Here is a 16741-nt window from a genome sequence, read left to right on the forward strand (position 1 = left end):
AGTTACTCCTTGACGTCTTAAGACATATCCGATCATCCTTTCCCTTCTTCTTGTCAATGTTTCCCACATATTCCTTTCCTCACCGATTCTGCGGAGAACCTCCTCATTCCTTACCTTACCAGTCCATCTAATTTTCAGCATTCTTCTGTATTAACAAAAAATGGTTCAAATGGCTCTGAGCACTATGGGACTTAACCACTCACGTCATCATTCCCCGAGAACTTAAAACTATTTAAACCTAACTAACCTAAGGACATCACACACATCAATGCCCGAGGCAGGATTCGAACCTGCGGTCGCGCGGTTCCAGACTGTAGCGCCTAGAACCGCTCGGCCACCCCGGCCGGCTGTATTAACACATCTCACACACTTAAATTCACTTCCGTTTATTTTCTTGTAGTCCATCGTTCCCTACCATACGATGATGTGCCCCACATGTACGTTTCCAGAAACTTTTTTCAAATTTAAGCTTACATGTGATACTAGTAGAGTTCTTTTGGCCAGAAATCCCCTCTTTGCCTGTGCTACTCTGCTTTTTTATGTCCTCCTTGCTTTCTCCGTCATGGGTTATTTTGTTTCCCAGGTAGCAGAATTCCTGAAGTACGTCTGTTTCGAGATCACCAAATTTGATGATAAATTTATCACTATATTTGTGCTAGTTCTCATTACTTTCGGCTTTCTTCGGGTTATTCTCAATCCTTACTCTGTACTAACTAGCCTGTTCATCGCATGGAACGGATTATGTCATTATTATTCACTTTTACTGAGGTTAGCAATGTCAAAAAAAAAAAAAAGTGTGACTTCCTGAGGAACCAAACTGCTGAGGTCATCGGTCCGTAGACTTACACTACCTTAAACCAACTCATGCTAAGGACAACATACACACACCCATGCCCGAGGGAAGACTCGAACCTCCTACGGGAGGGGCCGCGCGATCCGTGCAAGGCGTCTCTAACCACGCGGCCACTCCGTGCAGCTAGCAATGTCATCAGCGAATCTTGTTCCCCCCTGAATTTTAATCCCATCCTTGAACCTTTCATTTCCATAATTGCTTCTTCGAAGTACAGATTGAGCAGTACAGGCGAAAGACTGCACCTCAGTCTTACACACTTTTTAATCCGAACACTTCGTTCTTGGTCTTCCAGTCTTGTTGTCCGGTCTTGGTTCTTGAACACATTGTATATTACTCGCTTTCTCTACAATTTACTCCTGCTTTTATCAGAATTTTGAACATCTTGCACCTGTTTATATTGTACGTTGCTTTTCCCAGGTCGAAAAATCCTAAGAACGTTCCTCGATTTTTTTAATTTTTTTTATTTTTTAAATTTTTTTTAAAAGTCTTGGTTCCATTACCAACCGAAACATCACAACTGCCTGTTTGATTCCTTTACTTTTCCTAATGCCAAACTGATCGTCATTTGAGAGATGCTCAATTTTCTTTTCAACTTTTAAAACGGAATTTAATTTATATTGTGCGATAATTCTGTTTGTGTTTTGGGACGATTAGTATTAAATACATTACATGCTTCACTACATTGTATAATACATTGTATGTCATTTCATCTGCTTTCCTTTCTCCGGACTGCAAATTGTCGTTCAATGAGGCTTCATGAACGGTATTTTCTGTGATTACGTATGGGATTTTTTGGTTTAATTGTAGGGTGTTTTCTGGCAGAACAGATCTGAAACGTGCTGGCGCAAGGAAGATGTTGGTTGCAGTAAGAAATCCATTTTTGTTTGAGTTATGACTGTGCAAACAAATATACTTCCCTGTCTGTTTGAGAAACACGCTATACCGGCCCACATAGTTGGCGCATTACTGAGTAGCTTGTCACCGTGCTTTACGCGTAAGATAAATGTAAGAAGTGATCACAGGGTTTGTAGGAACTGTGATTTCTATTGTGGTAGTCTGCGGTAGTGGGCGGCTACCGCCCGCCGCGGTGGCCGTGCGGTTCTAGGCGCTCCAGTCCGGAGCCGCGCTGCTGCTACGGTCGCAGGTTCGAATCCTGCCTCGGGCATGGGTGTGTGTGATGTCCTTAGGTTAGTTAGGTTTAAGTAGTTCTAAGTTCTAGGGGACTGATGACCACAGCAGTTGAGTCCCATAGTGCTCAGAGCCATTTGGGCGGCTACCGCTGTAAGGTTACCATTTACGTTATGGTAAACATCGTTGATACTTTGTATATCCAGGAATTAACAGCGTGGAGGGAGATTTGCAGTAAAGGTGTCAGTAACCTGTTTGAGTCTTTGAGGCTTTGACACAACATTTAAATGCCATTATTGTCACTGCACACGAACGTTTCGAACGATACGAACTTGTCAAATTTAGAGATCGTGTGCATTTCAACAACCCTAACCATGCGTATACTGTGATGTTCTTATTTGTGGTATAATAAGCATATTAGTTGCATGTGGCCATGCAAACGATAGTCTAGATAAAGAAAATGTTCAAATGTGTGTGAAATCTTATGGGACTTAACTGCTAAGGTCATCAGTCCCTAAGCTTACCTAAATTATCCTAAGGACAAACACACACACCCGTGCCCGAGGGAGGACTCGAACCTCCGTCGGGACCAGCCGCACTGTCCATGACTGCAGCGCCTTAGACCGCTCGGCTAAATAGGCTAGATATTTTAAATTAGTTCTCTCTCTTTCCATTTCATTTCTTTTCGCCTTAGACTTCTGTTCATCTTGTTTCTTCATTCAAGAAGAATTTTTGTAGGTGTGCAATTGAAATTAATATTTCCACATTGTCTTTATTTTTTTTCCATTACTAAACGATAATCGCAGTCTCTTCACTGGCACCGCCAGCGCTCTAAAAACATGTAGTTCCTCAGTTTTCCTATTAGTCTGCATTTTTTTCTAGTTAGTAGACTAGCTCGTAAAGTCAAGATTTCACACTGATGATCCGATAATTCTAACATTAACCCACTCCGTCAGCTGCTGATATGCAACTAACTTACCTCCAGATGTACAGCTCCACGTCGGTTGTTCATTTTCCCTCGGCCCATTGTACGAACCCTTACTCCTTCGTATAATTCGCAGCAAACATGTTTGCAGTTTCTACCACGACACGCGGTCTCGTTAACGCCTTAGAACCAAACTCACCTAAGGCATATACCGATGAAGATAAAACAGATAATGTACGCGGCAAAAATTATGAAAACCCCTTGCCTACGTTCTGGTAACGAATTGCCAAGGAAGGCAGAAATAAGTAGGATGTTCGCGGTGGGCAGATAGCGCAGTTTCCGCCGCTTATCTCGTCGGTTTCCACGGCAACGTCGCTGCAGCCAGTGTGGCGCCGCCGTGTCCGAGAACAGGAGATTAATACTCGTTTCCCGCCGCAGATATCACAAGAATGCCGCGTGCGAAGCGCAGAGCTCATTAACAAATTGCGCGGAGAAATTTCCCAATTAATTAGCATTTCGTGCGGTGGAAGAGAAAAGGCTACGGGAGAGAGAGAGTCAGGCCTCGTGACCGAGCACCGGGGCCCCTACGGACGCTTCTGCAAACAAACAGATTATTACAAATTCTGGGCCATCCGTCAGGCGACCGACTAATAAATTCTGCGCTAATTACACCACGCGCGTGGTCAAGGGGCAATTAAGACCCCACTCAGTCAGAGCGGCGGCCGCGAGAGCGCAGCACAGTCGCACGCACTGCATCGCGCGCGCGCACACACACGCACACGCACGTGCGTACACGTACTCACGCCGAGCAATTACCCCGGGGGTCCATAGGCCGCGAGTACAAATTGCTTTGTCGCGGGAAACCGCTCTCGCCGGTGACCTCCGGGCGTCCGTCTTTTGTTTCAATAGCGTCACGAGCTTTTAATAATATACGGCGGCGCTTTAACTGTTAATGAGATGCCTGTTAGCTAATTAATACCCGAGACGAGCGGGAGTACTTAGAAGTGCTAAGTTAATAGCCCCGGCGTATTCTCCACACGATCTTCTCCCCTCCGGACGTCTCTCTCATATACTCTCTCTCATTAGATGCTTCCATTTTTCTCTCGTCCGTACCCTTTTTTCCTTCTGACATCACCATCCTCTGCACTCCAGAAATCACTCGTTCTCTGCCATCTCCTGCAGGCGGAGGAAAAAAAGTTAACGAACTTAACCGCTGTGCTGATTGATCGGAAATTCGTGTCCTGCTATAGTCTTCTTCTCGCTGCTCCATCATAAATATGCCCTGTTTCCACTCGATCACAAGACGTACTTAGATGATTCGCCGAAGTGCTGATTGAGTCCGATGCAATCTTTATTCGTCTTTTTTTTCCTTCTTCATATGCCGCTCTTGCGCTTCCTGGAGCATTTCGTAATCTTTTTCTTGCTTGACTAGATGTCTAACGGTCGTCTGCATGGAATGAAAACATTAATCACGTGTGAACTCCAGAAAGGCGCCAGTGGAAACATAACAGTAGAAAAACGAGGAAGAAGTAAGTGATTATTATTATTATTGTATTAAACCGTCTGTCGTCTGTTTTGTGCAGTGATATAAGTAACGAAGTTCACAGATTGGTATTTGCTATAACAATTGAGTATAAAAGAAGTACGAATATACATGGTGTCTGAAACCTTCCTAGTCAAACTGAAGCAGGTGATAGTGGGTCCGCAACCAGTTATAGTGAGGTAAGTAACTAATGGTCGGAAACGCGTATTTATTGTATTAGGGGCATATAGAGCCTACAACGCATAACAACAACGTAGCTAGTAGTAATTATTCAAAGCGATGACCGCCAGTCTCAATGCATGTATTACAATGGCGCATGCAGTTCTGAAGCACTCTCTCAAAGACCCCGAATTTCTGTTTTAGACTGAAACGAGTAGGGTTGATAAACAGGGTACACGCCTGTCCACCAAGCCTGTCTAGCTCGTAGTACGTGTGTCATATGGTGACCGCAAGCACCGCTCCGGCGCATTAACTTGTTCTGCACGTATACCACTATCCCTGGTGCCAGTTGTCCATTGCATCAGACAGCTTGTGACGTTTCCTTGGTGAGAGTGTGTTCGCGTCATGCACTGTACACTGTACACAGTACAGTGCATGACGCGTAGTCAAAGATGGACCTTTACTTGTCACGAGACGTTAGAAGTAAAATCCCCAAGACTGGCTAAGTTTCATGGGAGCTCGAAATTTAGTGCGGACGTCAATGCGAGATGCTTTTAATAGTTTCTGGTCGTATGTAAAGTACACCAGTGACAAAAAAAGTCAGTACTGTCACTGCACGATAGCGATGGAAATGTTACCGTTGATGGTGCCACTAAAGCGGAGTAAATCGAAGAGCACAGGTGGAGCAGCTTTTGGAACGACAGAATATTAGGCGAATGGACCGGCCTTCCCGTTCCTTTAAGTACTTAAGGGATGTGCTGGGGAGACCAACTGCAACAGGTCCACATGCACCAAAGACCATCCAACAGTTACCAACCGCGCTGGAGGAGGAATGGAAGGTCCTACAAGATCCTTTTATCAACCTCATCACCAGCAAGAGAGTACGTCGCAGAGCTTGCAGTGCCGTCCGCGATCACATACTCTGTTAAGAACCATGTGCTGCCTTTTTTATTGTCCAGGAGACCATAACAAATTACGCTGACTTCGGTATAATTGGCCGGAGTGGCCGTGCGGTTCTAGGCGCTACAGTCTGGAGCCGAGCGACCGTTACGGTCGCAGGTTCGAATCCTGCCTCGGGCATGGATGTGTGTGATGTCCTTAGGTTTAATTAGTTCTAAGTTCTAGGCGACTGATGACCTCAGAAGTTAAGTCGCATAGTGCTCAGAGCCATTTGAACCGGTATAATTATTGTCTTTAAATAAAAGTCTCACTTCTGTCCGTCTGAATGCGTATTTTGTTCAGTTTCTTTCCGTACTGTACTGTAGCAGTTCTTTCTACTCATGGTACGGTTTCATCGGACTATGTTACCTGGCAGAGACACATCATCCGAAAGTTAGTTTCGTCCTTACGTTTTGCACACCAATTGTTGTTGTTGTTGTGGTCTTCAGTCCTGAGACTGGTTTGATGCAGCGCTCCATGCTACTCTATCCTGTGCAAGCTTCTTCATCTCCCAGTACTTACTGCAACCTACATCCTTCGGAATCTGCTTAGTGTATTCATCTCTTGGTCTCCCTCTACGATTTTTACCCTCCACACTGCCCTCCAATACTAAATTGGTGATCTCTTGATGCCTCAGAACATGTCCTACCAACCGATCCCTTCTTCTAGTCAAGTTGTGCCACAAGCTTCTCTTCTCCCCAGTCCTATTCAGTACTTCCTCATTAGCTACGTGATCTACCCACCTAATCTTAAGCATTCTTCTGTAGCACCACGTTTCGAAAGCTTCTATTCTCTTCTTGTCCAAACTATTTATCGTCCATGTTTCACTTCCATACATGGCTACACTCCATACAAATACTTTCAGAAACGACTTCCTGACACTTAAATCTATACTCGATGTTATCAAATTTCTCTTCTTCAGAAATGCTTTCCTTGCCATTGCCGGTCTACATTTTCTATCCTCTCTACTTCGACCTTCATCAGTTATTTTGCTCCCCAAATAGAAAAACTCCTTTACTACTTTAAGTGTCTCATTTCCTAATCTAATTCCTTCAGCATCACCCGACTTAATTCGACTACATTCCATTATCCTCCTTTTGCTTTTGTTGATGTTCATCTTATACCCTCCTTTCAAGACACTGTCCATTCCGTTCAACTGCTCTTCCAAGTCCTTTGCTGTCTCTGACAGAACTACAATGTCATCGGCGAACCTCAAAGTTTTTATTTCTTCTCCATGGATTTTAATACCTACTCCGAATTTTTCTTTCGTTTCCTTCACTGTTTGCTCAATATAGAGATTGAATAACATCGGGGAGAGGCTACAACCCTGTCTTACTCCCTTCCCAACCACTGCTTCCCTTTCATGTCCCTCGACTCTTATAACTGCTATCTGGTTTCTGTACAAATTGTAAATAGCTTTTCGCTCCCTGTATTTTACCCCTGCCACCTTCCGAATTTGAAAGAGAGTATTCCAGTCAACATTGTCAAAAGCTTTCTCTAAGTCTACAAATGCTAGAAACGTAGGTTTGTCTTTCCTTAGTCTAGCTTCTAAGATAAGTCGTAGGGTCAGTATTGCCTCTCGTGTTCCAACATATATATATATATATATATATATATATATATATATATATATATATATATATATATATATATATATAAAACATCGGAACTCCTATTATAAAAAGCACATGAAACCAAGGACGTTTGCAACGGGGGAGTATGTAATAAGTTAACGATGAACACAAACAAAATGGACAGCACGCATGTTAAGCTTAGATGATAAATCTTTAGGTTGTGTAGGGAACACAAAGTTTTTTAAGATAGTGGCAGAAAAAAATGTTATCACCGTGCTATGCTCTTAGGATGTTCACAACAGTTTGTAACAGCCAGTGTCTTGTGGTGACGTACTATGCCTATGTACGTACACTCAATTGTTCTTTTCTAAAGATCGAAGGCACAAAACATGAACACGGTTTTTAAACTGCAGAAAATGTCCATAAGAATAGTAAATGAAAGTAGAAGCCGTGCTCACTGTAAACAGCTATTTAAAAAATTAGATATCCTTACAGTACCAACTGAGTATATATACCAATCTGCGGTGTGTCTCAGAGAAAATTACTAAATATTGCATTAAAAGTTCCATTCATAATCATGGAACAACAGCTAGTTTGGAGTTACATTTACCCAGGAAAAACACATAAATAAACTGGAAACAGTTTTTCTTGTATCAGGAGGTAGAACTGTATAATAAATTCCCAAAGGAAGCGAAGAAATTACTGAAACACATTTGTTTAAAAAGTCAGCTAAAATGTTGCTCATACGTACGACGTATTACACAGTTAAAGATTACTTGTTAGAGGACTCAGAGCAATGGATAGCAATGAAGGGGGAAACTACAACACCTTTTCACATTTCAATACACTGCTTGTTCCATGTCGGTTATGTGTCAAGATGTATAACGCATGAGAGTAATGTCCATTGACTTGGTTTATCAGGTGATCAGTTGACTGTGGAGTCCGGAATTGAGATAAGAGGCACAGCAGCATCTTCCCAGTCCAGGAGTCATCGGTGTGTGTCTTAGTGTGAGGGGCAGTGAAGAGTAGACCTATGTTTTACATTGCAAATGATCGGAAGCAGTCCAGGAGTCATCAGCGGGTGCCTTCAGTGAATGCTTTATTTAGGCAGTTACCTGAAATGATTTGTTTGTAAATTAAGTAACATTATACAATAGAGAATTGCAGATTATGGCAGTGAAACTGTTGAGACACTGTCCTCATATTCCAGAGGATGGAGCCACTATACGGCCATCCTGATTTGGGTTTTCCATGGTTTTCCTGGAACACTAAATCAAATTGCAAGGATCCCTCCCACTCCCTTGTGCTAAACCACCAGAAATGTCTCAGTTTATCCAAGAGTTTCTTAGGTTCTTAGAGGTTGGCACAAAGGGCGTACAGTATGACTGGCTGTACTTTTCCATCCGAGTTCTGCGGATATTAAGACAGTCTGTCCTTGGATTATTTTAGTGATACGCCTTTTAGGATCCTTTGTACCTGTTATGGAGAGAAGCTCTCGAAGTTTGTGTCCTTCGCAGAAGCAGTGTCATAGCCGTCGGGTTCTCTGTAAAGTGCATTTCTACTTCCTGTGGTTCTAAGAGATGAAACGGGAAGCTATATTATTCGGAATAACGTTCAAAGGGTATCCATTATCAAGTATTTATTTATTAAACACCATAAACTGATAATATCGACACAACTAATGATGATTTAACTGAAAACTAACAATTTTCTGAGCGCATGGTCTTATGGCAGAACTAGGTCTGAAGGCTTCCTATCAGCGACTGATGACTTAGCGTTGCCAACCTTTCAGCATCATTGGATCGCAAAATTACATCAAAATTATTGTACATTTCGTTAGGGGTCGTACATATCTATGATCTACAACATAAAATCCGTTTTTGAATGTGTGTCTTGGACATTTTATTGCAGGTGACCTACCTAACGATTTACAGGGGCAACAAAAGGTTCATTTATTTAGCGAAATTATTGACCAAATTTAAAAATTTCACATGCTATCATAATCTACCTATTAAGAGTAAGTTACGTTTAACACTATAAGATGAATATTACAATTATAAGCTAAGTACTTGCCTTGAAGTTGGTGGTGCTCCAATATTCCAACTTCGTTCATCCATTACCCGAAAATAACAACACACAGTGACTTCCAACAAATTTCACATATAATTTCAAACCTTCACGAAATTTTTTCTCGCTGACAGCCCGCGTCAAATGATGGAACGAAGAAAAGTTTATCGCTTACTGCACTTCAACATAATATCACTATACAGCAATAGTTCAGGAGATATGAAGTCAGAAATAGCGAGTTGCGTCAAAACCGTGCTTCTGCTTGAAGTGGAGTGCAAATTACCTATCCTATAATCATCCTGTCTTCATAATGAAAGCACGTAACGAAAAAAATTTTAAGCATGATTTCAATCCTTTTCTAAACTTTTACTCACTTACATGCTTTGCGTCAAGAAGAACGGAATTAGAACGCTGTTATGATTGTTACAGTGCATTGTGAAGAACTCTTGGGCACACACGGCCGGAGCTTTGTACTGGTACCCCATAAAGACAGGCTTGTCCGATTATTTCACGTTAACGTCTCCACATTTAATGCTACTGACGTTTAATTTTTTTTATTGGAAAACAACTTACAGGAGTTAAATATGGTTGATAAAATTATATAAAAAATTATATAAAAATGACTTCGTTCTTTGCTTGCGTTGAAAGACGACTCAAAAATGCAATCCATCATCACAATCATCATCATCTTTCTCTGGAAGGTCAGAAATTGAGGGACGAAAGCGGATGGCCACTGCTACTAACCATATTTTCAGTAGAAACAAAATTTTTCCCCGAGCTGCCGCTCCTCAACATTAGCTGGCAACCAAACATCCATTCGCTGTGGAAGTAATGAGCCTATTCCCGTTTTTCACTTTTATAAGATTCATCTTACTAAAAACTCTTCCGCACTCAGCATTTGAATGTGCAAGGATAAACACGAAAGCGCAAACTTTGGTAGGGCTGGGAATTCTCTCTCGCCAAATAAAGTTTTTATGTTGAGGAAGTTCCCCCAAAATACGTCCACTTCTGAACATTTCTTAATATTTTCGTCTGTTTTTACGGTAGTAAGTTTCCTCCAGTGATCATCGATTTGTTGTAGATGCTTATCATCATCTAGAGAGAGTATTCTTGGCAATTTTGACGTAAAAGGGATAAGAGAGGGAGTTGTTTTCTCTTTCTTTGTTTGAAAGAGCACTTTTCGGCGTCAAAAAATTCAAGCAGTGGTAATAAATGATCATCAAAGTTACATACATTTTTCAGTTCTGAAAATCCTGTCTGCATGAAATCGCAATATCTGCAGTAAAAGTCCTACACGACATCCCATTCAGTACGTGCTTCTGGTTTCTGAGTTACCTTCATAACTTCAACTCCCAAATACGAGTACATTTAGCTGTCAGGAAGAAACTTTGACCTGTTTTTGGGGCCAATGTCAATCAGTTTATTGGTTACGACGTACTGCCGTCCATTTAGCAAAGCAATATTTCCTTGTACCCTTCTACCATATTTTTATGTAAGTAATAATGACAACTTTAGTACTCTTAAAATACTTATTTAAATCTTTGAATTACTGTAGAATATAGAGCAAAAATAAATAACAATATTTGGCAAAATTTTCATTGAGGGCTCGGTGAAATTCTTGTGCTGAACCAACCTCTCTTTTTGGTATTTAGAACCAAAATAGAGACGTAAAGCAATCCAGTGGTCTAAAATTCTCACTACAACGGTCCGCAAAGATACCCATCTTGTCCGTGATGGATGCAACGACTTATAAATTTTGATATCTAAAAACTTTTGGAACTATGCAGCTGTGCTTGTCTCTTAGCACTAGCTTTAAAACTGTTAAGAAGGTTCCTAGCTACGTCTTCACAATGTCTGGGAAGATATTTACAAGCTTCAGTGGCACATATGTGAAGCGAGTGACATATATATTTGAGAATAATTAGTTTTCAGTTAACCGGGTAGCAACAGAGTTTCTTGACCCCCTCATAGAATTATAACTGTCTAAAGCAAACCCTATAATATTGTTCTCAGGAACTTTGTACTCAGAATATGAAAACATTACATTAGAATAAAGGTTTTTACTTGTACCTTCGTTTGCCTTATCATATTCACTCAGCTTAAAAGTGCCACAAAGATTCCAAAATTTCAATTTTATTTGTGTCTTTATCAAAGTATCTGAACGCGACACACGACGTTTTAACAGATCCTACATCTGTTGACTAATCAGTTAGAACATTGAATTTTGTATGCCTCAATTTTTTTTGCAAGTTCGTTCTTTCGACTCAGTCCTATCATGTTCTATACGACCTGGGAACATTTAGTGCGACCCAGGTGTACAGCGTCGGCGATTTTAGGTATCAGAAAGGCAACTCTTAACTACGCCCTCCAGCTGAACTACAACACTGAAAGGAAGACTGATTTGTGCCACGAATCATGCCAATTTAATTTCAGCAATGTGAGCCTGATTATTTAAAGACGCAACAATTGTAGCTGATTTCACAAATGTATTCAAAACTGTCTGGCTTTTGTTTTTGACAAGATTTTCATTTCTAGAATTTTTTTTAATACGTCCTAATTCAGACACTAAAGTTACGTTACAGATTCTCCATCTAGCCCTTTCAGATTTCCATTACAGCGGACAACCAGCCTTTACATTCCGGATTAGTTTTCCAAACTTTCCTACATTTTTGTTTTCGTCTCTTAACATTTAAACACGCCCGCTGTAGATTTCTTGGGAGTACTACGAAAAGTGAAAGAGAGAGATAGATAGAAAGAGAAATTTACGTGTATGTGATAAACCCTTTCCGTCGAAAATTTTCTTCCTTCCTACCTCCTCCGTGTTGCCACAGATGACGTCTCACTGATCTCATTTGTACCAACATTGCAATACGCGCAAGGTACCAGTTGCTTCCACCGCTCTGAGTGGAATGCACAAGTTCTGAATAATGTTCACCAACCTGCAGTCTTCTGTAGTTGTTGATCCCTGCGCAGAAAACAGCACGCAGATCGCTGAGTCCTGTATATTGAGGCTGTTATAAACTGTCAGGGAGGCACTGTTATTGTATAAAGTAGTGTATAAATAATTAAATTTTGAATTAGTTTGTTTGAACGGGACGCCACTCGCTTTTTTATTAGCAGAATACGAGAAACTGCACAATTATAGTCCACTTAATGAACAACATATAATTTTCATTCGTCACACTTTCACAGGAAATAAACAAAATAATGACTTGCGTGTTTGCATAAACACTATCACACTACTTCTCAATTACATGTCCAGATAATCAGAAAATGCTAATTAAGTTCTTAGCGTTACCGACCAAGACAGACAACATGTCAGTCCTCCGAGACTGCCGAACCAGCTCTGATCTTACAGCCGAACCACTTCGCCCGCCATCGATGTTAGCCACGATCCGAAGAGCTCCGAAGTGCTTCGTCTTCCTTTACGGCACAAATATTGCAGTGCTAGGACCACTCTCACTGTCTTCTGTTTCCATCGACATAATTTTGCACTACTTAACACCTTATAAACAGCTCGTTGTCCTCAACTGAGCAAGCAAGTTAACTGTAATCGTTTTCACTTATGTATGAGCACTGCGCAGGATGCAAAGCAGTCAATATGGTGAATTCCCCAGGGGATTCATCTCTGGAAATAACCTAATTGACTTATGCAGCTACAGCATAATGAAACTGGGGAATCCCACGGCTGGACGGACTGCCATGTAGGCTGCTCAAAATCGTATTTGTGAAATAAATGGCCAAAAATTAAATAAACCACAAAAATTAAAATAATAAAAAATTGTACGGTTGACAACGCTGGCCAACTATGGCGCGCAGTCTGTACCTCGTGCTTGTACTCGTGATATTTTGTAACCGTCCGTACATTTTCGTTATCTTGAACATTATTCATTTATTTATTAAGACGAACGATTTTTGGCGTTGCAATATTGTTGTAAGAAAGTACTAATGACCTGTTTGATTCTCCTAATAACAGTATTGGAAAAAGCGACTTTTATTAGCAAATATTTATTGAACAATATTCGTCGTTTCGCGCCAGAACATCGGTGGTTTCCCTATGCATCTCGCTGCTGCCGCAACGGGTGTTACGTCTAGCTAAAGCGCCTCACACCACTCTCACAGGCGACACCATAGGGTCTACCGGCTCCTTCAGCCAGCATTGGATTTGAAATGTTACTACCGACTGTGTGCATTCTACAGTAACGCTTTATTCACTGAATGCTAACGGCATAGCTGCCGACGCGATACGAAATTGTAAAAATGAAATTAAGGAAATAAACTGTGGTTTCAACATAAGGGGTACTTTACAAACGGGCGATTTGGCTCCTTACAGGTACGGCCCAACACCTGTGCTATCTCCATAGGCTACCAGACCTATCCTACTAAAGTATGTTATGTACGCATTGTGTTATATTTTGGTGTATTGATTGGTATTCTTATAATACATGACTGTGAGATGATCCTTGAATGAATAAAGGTAAGTAAAAAAATAAATAAAACAATATCTTTCTTTGTTTATTTTCCGGTCAGTTTTAGCGTCCACAGTGTCCTTTTTCACTTGGGGCCTTCGGTACAGCACCCTAACATACTATTGTTCAGTTCCTGCACTTTACGAATCGAGGCCGTCTGTTGTCTGAGAGGATTTTGTAATTTTTACGTAGTGTGAACGTTTAGCCGGCCGTTGTGGCCGTGCGGTTCTAGGCGCTTCAGTCTGGAACCGCCCCACCGCTACGGTCGCAGGTTCGAATCCTGCCTCGGGCATGGATGTTTGTGATGTCCTTAGGTTAGTTAGGTTTAAGTACTTCTAAGTTCTAGGCGACTGATGACCTCAGCAGTTAAGTCTCATAGTGCTCAGAGCCATTTTTGAACTTTCCACATCCAAGAGTGTGTAAAATGCTTTTATTTTAATTTTTTGTTTATACAGATTTAAGATACACACACGATGACTCAAACCTTTTGGGTCCAATTGAAACAGGTGACAGAGATTACAGAATTGATAATATTGAGATATACACTCCTGGAAATGGAAAAAAGAACACATTGACACCGGTGTGTCAGACCCACCATACTTGCTCCGGACTCTGCGAGAGGGCTGTACAAGCAACGATCACACGCACGGCACAGCGGACACACCAGGAACCGCGGTGTTGGCCGTCGAATGGCGCTAGCTGCGCAGCATTTGTGCACCGCCGCCGTCAGTGTCAGCCAGTTTGCCGTGGCATAAGGAGCTCCATCGCAGTCTTTAACACTGGTAGCATGCCGCGACAGCGTGGACGTGAACCGTATGTGCAGTTGACGGACTTTGAGCGAGGGCGTATAGTGGGCATGCGGGAGGCCGGGTGGACGTACCGCCGAATTGCTCAACACGTGGGGCGTGAGGTCTCCACAGTACATCGATGTTGTCGCCAGTGGTCGGCGGAAGGTGCACGTGCCCGTCGACCTGGGACCGGACCGCAGCGACGCACGGATGCACGCCAAGACCGTTGGATCCTACGCAGTGCCGTAGGGGACCGCACCGCCACTTCCCAGCAAATTAGGGACACTGTTGCTCCTGGGGTATCGGCGAGGACCATTCGCAACCGTCTCCATGAAGCTGGGCTACGGTCCCGCACACCGTTAGGCCGTCTTCCGCTCACGCCCCAACATCGTGCAGCCCGCCTCCAGTGGCGTCGCGACAGGCGTGAATGGAGGGACGAATGGAGACGTGTCGTCGTCAGCGATGAGAGTCGCTTCTGCCTTGGTGCCAATGATGGTCTTATGAGTGTTTGGCGCCGTGCAGGTGAGCGCCACAATCAGGACTGCATACGACCGAGGCACACAGGGCCAACACCCGGCATCATGGTGTGGGGAGCGATCTCCTACACTGGCCGTACACCACTGGTGATCGTCGAGGGGACACTGAATAGTGCACGGTACATCCAAACCGTCATCGAACCCATCGTTCTACCATTCCTAGACCGGCAAGGGAACTTGCTGTTCCAACAGGACAATGCACGTCCGCATGTATCCCGTGCCACCCAACGTGCTCTAGAAGGTGTAAGTCAACTACCCTGGCCAGCAAGATCTCCGGATCTGTCCCCCATTGAGCATGTTTGGGACTGGATGAAGCGTCGTCTCACGCGGTCTGCACGTCCAGCACGAACGCTGGTCCAGCTGAGGCGCCAGGTGGAAATGGCATGGCAAGCCGTTCCACAGGACTACATCCAGCATCTCTACGATCGTCTCCATGGGAGAATAGCAGCCTGCATTGCTGCGAAAGGTGGATATACACTGTACTAGTGCCGACATTGTGTATGCTCTGTTGCCTGTGTCTATGTGCCTGTGGTTCTGTCAGTGTGATCATGTGATGTATCTGACCCCAGGAATGTGTCAATAAGGTTTCCCCTTCCTGGGACAATGAATTCACGGTGTTCTTATTTCAATTTCCAGGAGTGTAGAACCAATGGTCGGAAATGCACATTTCTTGTATTGTGGACATACACAGCGTACACAGTATAACAATAAAGTAGCTCATAGTAACTGTTCAAGCCAACGGACTTGCCGCAGTGGTAACACCGGTTCCCGTCAGATCACCGAAGTTAAGCGCTGTCGGGCTGGGCTAGCACTTGGATGGGTAACCATCCGGTCAGCCGAGCGCTGTTGGCAAGCGGGGTGCACACAGCCCTTGTGAGGCAAAACTGAGGAGCTACTTGATTGAGAAGTAGCGGCCCCGGTCTCGGAAACTGACATTCGGCCGCGAGAGCGGTGTGCTGACCACATGCCCCTCCATATCCTCATCCAGTGACGCCTATGAGATCAGGATGACACGGCGGCCGGTCAGTACCGTTGGGCCTTGGTGGCCTGTTCGGGAGGAGTTTATTTTTAGTTTATAGTAACTGTTCAAAGTGGCGGCAGCCATTCTCAATACATGCGTGGCAATGGCGCATGAAGTTCTGCCGCACTTTCTCGAACGCCTCTTGTCATCCATAAAAGAATGCCGGGACGAATGCGTCCCTGAAAACACGTACTGTACAATGAGGAGGAGTACGGTAACACAGTGAGGATGACCAGTGAGAGTACTGTGTTCAAAATACGCTCATGAAAAATTATGCCTACTATACCATTATGTTCGACAGTACGGAACGTACCTTCAAATGGCGAGAATTGACAACACATAATACACCAAGGCCCATCAACGATTGTGATAGTTTTGGTGGTCAGAAATTTTGACATTCAATATTTAGATAATTCTTGACTCACTTTATAAATTTAAAATCTACATCTAATTCTACATCCATACTCCGCAAGCCACCTGACGGTGTGTGGCGGAGGGTACCTTGAGTACGTCAATCGGTTCTCCCTTCTATTCCAGTCTCGTATTGTTCGTGGAAAGAAAGATTAGCAGTATGCCTCTGTGTGGGCTCTAATCTCTTTGCTTTTATCCCTACGGTCTCTTCGCGAGATATACGTAGGAGGGAACAATATACAGCTTGACTCCTCGGTGAAGGTATGTTCTCGAAACTTCAACAAAAGCCAGTACCGAGCTACTGAGCGTCTCTCCTGCAGAGTCTTCC

The 16741-nt window shown here is 43.1% G+C and overlaps 1 pseudogene; it reads left to right on the forward strand.

Moving 5' to 3' along the window:
- The first annotated feature begins 15715 nt into the window (after positions 1-15715).
- Positions 15716-15833, forward strand: LOC124620448 (annotated as a pseudogene).
- The last annotated feature ends 908 nt before the right edge of the window (positions 15834-16741 follow it).

Source organism: Schistocerca americana, chromosome 6 (genome assembly GCF_021461395.2).
Source record: "Schistocerca americana isolate TAMUIC-IGC-003095 chromosome 6, iqSchAmer2.1, whole genome shotgun sequence".
Classification (NCBI taxonomy): domain Eukaryota; kingdom Metazoa; phylum Arthropoda; class Insecta; order Orthoptera; family Acrididae; genus Schistocerca; species Schistocerca americana.